Source organism: Miniopterus natalensis, chromosome 2 (genome assembly GCF_054644295.1).
Source record: "Miniopterus natalensis isolate mMinNat1 chromosome 2, mMinNat1.hap1, whole genome shotgun sequence".
Lineage (NCBI taxonomy): Eukaryota > Metazoa > Chordata > Mammalia > Chiroptera > Miniopteridae > Miniopterus > Miniopterus natalensis.
The window spans coordinates 79453216-79459288 of NC_142082.1; the positions used below are offsets into that span (position 1 = coordinate 79453216).

At 40.5% G+C, this 6073-nt stretch overlaps 1 pseudogene; it reads right to left on the reverse strand.

The window, feature by feature from the left end:
* Window positions 1-257: 257 nt before the first annotated feature.
* Window positions 258-2417, reverse strand: LOC107536991 (heat shock protein HSP 90-beta pseudogene; annotated as a pseudogene).
* Between the last annotated feature and the right edge of the window lie 3656 nt (window positions 2418-6073).

Below are 6073 nucleotides of genomic sequence, written 5' to 3' on the forward strand. Positions count from 1 at the left end.
TTTTCCTTTATTTTGCATACTTTAATTTCAGAACAAAATAAAACAAAAAAATAAAACACCACAATACACAACATCTAAACCCAATGTCAAATATAAGAGAAGGCTTGAGGCCCTTGTAACCTACCTTAGGCAAAGAAAGGAGAGGAAAAAACTTTGGTAAACAGTAGAGGAAACCAGGTAGGCTAGGGCCACACAGGGCTGCTGGGGGAGCCATGAAGACACTACACAAAGGACACAAGGTCTGCAGGTAGAAACTCCTAGTCTACTTCTTCCATGCGAGAGGCATCTTCATCACACTTAAGGGGGCGGATCTCATCTGGAACAGCAGCACTGGGTTCTTCTGCTGTCACTTCATCTTCATCAATGCCTAGGCCTAGCCTGATTATTTGGTAGATGCAGTTGGAGCGGGTCTGGGGATCCTCCAGTAAGAAGCCAGAAGACAGCAGAGCAGTTTCAAACAGCAATACCACAAGATCCTTGATAGCCTTGTCATTCCTGTCGGCCTCCACCTTCTGTCACAGAGCCTCCACCATGGGGTCGTCAGGGTTGATCTCCAGGTGCTTTTTGTCCATCATGTAGCCCATTTTAGAGTTATCCCGAAGTGCCTGGGCTTTCATGATATGCTCCATGTTAGCTGTCCAGCCATAGGTGCTAGTCACAATGCAGCAGGTGAAGACAAAAGCCTATTGGAGATTGTCACCTTCTTACCCTTCTTATCTAAGATTTCTTTCATGAGTTTGCAGAGGTTCTCAAACTTGGCTTTGCTCTCTTCCATTTTCTTTTTCTCCTCTTTATCCCTCGGTAGCTCCAGGCCCTCCTTCGTAACTGAGACCAAGCTTTTTCCATCAAACCCCTTGAGCTGCTGCACACGGTACTCATCAATAGGCTCCATCATATATATGACCTTGAAGCCCCGCTTTCACACTCACTCCACAAAAGCAGAGTTGGCAACTTGTTCTTTGCTCTCACTAGTGGTGTAATAGATGGACTTCTGGGTCTCTTTCATGTGAGAAACATATTCTGAAAGAGAAGTCATTTCATCTCCAGACTGGGAGGTGTGATAGCGCAAAAGCTCAGAAAGGTGTCACAGATTAGTCGAGTCTTCATGGATTCCAAGCTTTAGGTTTTTAGAAAATGCCTCATAGAATTTCTTATAGTTCTCCTTGTCTTCCATCAGCTCAGAGAGGAGCTCAAGGCACTTCTTAACAATGTTTTTATGAATGAACTTCAAGATTTTGCTCTGCTGGAATGTTTCTCGGGAGATGTTCAGGGGCAGGTCCTCAGAGTTAACCACACCATGGATGAAGTTGAGATACTCTGGGATCAACTCATCACAGCTGTCCATTGTGAACACCCAGCGGACATAGTTTTATGTTCTTCTTCTTCTTCTTGCTCTCGGAGAGGTCAAAGGGAGACCAACGGGGGATTAACAGCAATACCCTGAATTCCAACTAACCTCCTACAGAGAAGTGCTTGACTGGCAGGTGGTCTTCCCAGTCATTAGTAAGGCTCTTATAGAACTCTCCATACTCCTCCTGGGTGATGTCATCAGGGTTTCTGGTCCAAATGGTCTTGGTCTTGTTCAGTTCTTAGTGATCAATATACTTTTCCTTAATCTCCTTTGTTTTCTTTTTCTTATCCTTGGCACTATCATCCTCTTCATCTGATCCCACATCTTCAATCTTGGGTTTCCCCTCCTCATCTTTATCTTCCTCCCCTTTCTCTTCCTCTGCTTCATCATCACTGATTTCTTTCTCTCATTTTTTCTTCAAATAAAGGGTGATAGGATAACCTATGAACTGTGAGTGCTTCTTCACTACTTCTTTGACCCACCTCTCCTGTAAGTACTCTGTCTGGTCTTCTTTAATATGGAGGATCAGTTTGGTACCCTGGCCAATGGGCTCACCATGGTCAGCTTGCACAGGGAAGGAACCCCCAGCAGAAGACTCCCAGGCATATTGCTCATCATCATTGTGCTTCGTGATCACAACCACTTTCTCTGCCACCAGATAGGCAGAATAAAAGCCAACACCAAATTGTCCAATCATGGAGATGTCTGCACCAGCCTGAAGAGCCTCCATAAAGGCTTTTGTACCAGACTTGGCAATGGTTCCCAGATTATTTATGAGATCAACTTTGGTGATGCCAATGCCTGTGTCCACCAGAGTCAGGGTGCATTCCTGGGGGTTGAGGATGATGTCAATTTTCAGCTCTTTACTACTGTCCAACTTGGAAGGGTCAGTCAGGCTCTCATAGCATATCTTGTCCAAGGAATCAGAAATATTACTGATCAACTCTCTGAGGAAAATTTCCTTGTTGGAGTAGAAAGTATTAATGATGAGAGACATGAGTTGGGCAATTTCTGCCTGGAAGGCAAAAGTCTCCACCTCTTCCTCTCTGTGGTGCACCTCAGGCATCTTGAAGGTGAAGAAATCCAAGTACTAGAGAGCAGAGACCGTGTCCAGCATACAACCTGCAAACAGCCTCTGTAGGGGTGACTCAAGAGAGCTGTTGTTCCATTTAATTATGCATTCATTGGCTGCTCCTTGTATGTGCCCTGACAGGGATCAAACCCAAAACCTTAGTGTATTGAGATGACTCTCTAACCAGCTGAGCTACCTGGCCAGGAAGAAAACCAGATTTCTTGAAATCTGAATTATGATTTCTGGAAAGATGTACTTCTTTATGCAACCATTCTGAGAGATTTAATTGGAGATCATATGTACAGAGAACAGGTTGGAGTAATAAAAAATGCCTAGCTGGGAGTCATGAGGTTCCTGATTTGGAGACGATATGTATGGTAGAAAGAGCATGGGCTTTGGAGTCACACAAAACGTGATGCAAATGTTAGCTCTCTAACTTTGTGACTGGGCAAGCTTTGGTTTTTTTGTCTATCAAAGGAGGCCAGTAATAGCTAGCACATAAGGTGGTGATGGGGATTAAATGAGGTGATATATATGCTGATGCTTCCCAGGTTGGTATCTCCAGTATCTTTAGTCCAGACCTGCCTCCTGAATTTCAGACCTGTATCTCCACCAGCATGCCCATCTGTACTTTCCACTCAGCATCTCCAAGTCTGAACTCATTTCTCTCCCTCACTCTTCAGACCAAACTACTACCTTCCTCCTATATTTTCACTTCATTAAAGGGTTTCATCATTCTCCATTGTCCATACCAGACACCTGGAGCCACCCTCAGTCTTTACTCTCCCTCCATCAGAATTCTATCAGTCACCAAATCCTGCTAATTCTACCATCCCTGTATCATTGTACTCTGTTTCATCCTTTCCACTCTAGGCCACTCTTAATCCAGTTCCTCATCATTTCTTTTCTTGGTTACTGCACATTCCATTTTATTTCATTTTAAAATTTATACAACCACCAGAGAGAACTTCCTGGTGTTACACATCTATTTAAAAGCCTCCGCATTTCCAACATTTAAGTCTTAAATTCATTTTGAGTTTACTCTTGTGTATGGTGTAAAAAGGCGGTCTAATTTTCCCAACACCATTTATTGAATAAATTTACCCCATTGTATGTTTTTGCCTCTTTTGTCAAATATTTTTTAGTATAAACGTGTGTGTTTATTTCTGGGCTCTCTTTCTCTATGCTGTTTAATTGAGCTATACATCTGTTTTTATGCCAGTACCATGCTATTTTGATTACTATGGCCTTGTAGTATAGTTTAATATCAGATAGCATGATTCCTCCAACTTTGTTCTTTCTCAAGATTACTGTGGCTATTCGAGGTTTTTGTGGTCCCATATAAATTTTTGGAATATTTGTTCTAGTTTTGTGAAACATACCATTGATATCTTTTTTTAATTTTATTTATTTATCATTGATATCTTGATAAGAATTGTGTTGAATCTATAGATTGCTTTGAGTTGTGTGGACATTTTAATGATGTGAATTGTTCTATTCATGAAAACGGTATATGCTTCCACTTATTTGTATCTTCTTCAGTTTTTTTCTTCAGTGTCTTATAATTTTCTGAGTACAGGTCTTTGACATTCTTGGTTAAATTTATTCCTAGATATTTTATTCTTTTTGAAGCAGTTGTAAATGGGATTGTTTTCTTAGTTTCCCTTTCTGAAAGTTCATTATTGGTGTATAAAATTGGAACTGATTTATGGATATTTATTTTATATCCTGCTACTTTACTGAATTGATATATCAGTTTTAGTAGTTTTTTGGTGGAGTCTTTAGGGTTCCCTATATACAGTATCATGCCATCTGCAAATAATGACAGTTTTACTTCTTCCATTCCGATTTGGATGCCTTTTATTTCTTCTTCTTGTCTGATTGCTGTGGCTAAGACTTCTAATACTATGTTGAATAAGAGTGGCAAAAGTGTCTTGTTCCTCATTTTAAGGGAAACACTTTTAGTTATGGGCCATTGAGCATGGTGTTGGCTGTGGGTTTGTCATATATGGCTTTTATTACATTGAGATATGTTCTCTCTATTCTCATTTTGCTGAGAGTTTTTAAAATCATAAATGGGTGCTGGGTTTTATCAAATGTTTTCCCTGTATCTATTAATATGACCATGTGGTTTTTTATCTTTCATTTTGTTACACAATAAAATAGTACTTAACAGTTATAAAAAGGGAAATTGTACCCTTTGTGACAGCATGGATGGACCTGGGGGGCATTATGCTAAGTAAAATAAGACAGTCAGAGAAAGACAAGTACCATATGATTTCACTCATATGTGGAATCTAATGAACAAAATGGACTACCAAGAAATATAGAGACAGACTCATAGAGAGCAGGCTGACAGCTGTCAGGGGTTGGGGTGTTGTGTGTGTAGGGGTGGAGGGATTGAGCAAAAAAGAAAGAAAAGAGAAAAAAACTAATGGATGTAGACAACAGTGTGATGATTGCAAGGCAGGAAAGGTGGAGGAGGGTATGGGGGATAAATGGTGATGAAAGGAGACTTGTTTTGGGGTGATGAACACACAATACAGTGTACAAATGATATGTTGTAGAAATGTGCACCTGAAACCTGCATAATTTTATTAACCAATGTCACCTCAATGAATTCATTAAAAAGGAAATAAAAAGAGGAAAAGGCATATATAGGATAAGTGAAAAGAAAAAAAAAGACTATGGTCATATTCTCTGACATGCAATGGTGACAGGGTGACCAGTGAAGGACGTATACTATTCATGTTCTTCATTTATTAAAAATTTTCCATGGATAATGATGAAAATGTTCTAAAGTTAGATTATGGTGATGGTTTCATCAACTCTGTAAATATACTAAAAATCATTGAATTGTACCTTTTAAATGAGTGGAGTTGATGATATGTAAATTATATCTCAATAAAGCTAAATTAAAAAAAAAAACTGGAAAAAAAAAAAAGCCTCATCAACTCCTTCATGAGCTTCAAGGGGAAGTTCAACTTCCTTGACCTGGGAAAACATGTTCTCCATGAACTGTATCCCTTCATTCTTTCTAGCTCTACCCCTCACCACTTCTGTGTTCTCACCCTAAGCTGATGTCAACCTAAACTACTTCATGTTCTGCAGGAGCGCCAAGCTCTCTCTGACTTTTCTTCAGGATTCTCTGTTTTCTCTGCTTGAAATGATTTTGTATTTCCTATGTATCTGGCTAATTCCTAACCACCATTCAAGATTCAGCTCTGACTTCTGGCCAAGATGCCAGTGTAGGTAAACACAGTACTTGCCTTCTTCCACAACTACATCAAAATTGCAACTAAACTACAGAACAATCATCATTCAGAACTGCCTGAAATAAAGATAAATGGAAGTCTACAACTGCAAAATTAAAGAAGAAGCCACATCGAGACTGGTAGGAGGGGTAGAGGTGAAGAATTGGCTGGTTCCACACTCACTGTGGTGGATAAAAATCAGGAGGGATCTCTCGGCTGTGGTGGTGCCCCCTGAGGAGTGAGGGGTCTCAGTCTCACACCAGGCCCCCCCAGTGTTTCAGTGCCAGGAAGAGAAGTCCCCATAACTTTGGGCTGTAAAAACCAGCAGGGATTGTGGTTGAGTGACATGGAGGGCCTCTGGAGTCCCAGGCAGTTCCTCTTAAAGAGCTGGCACAT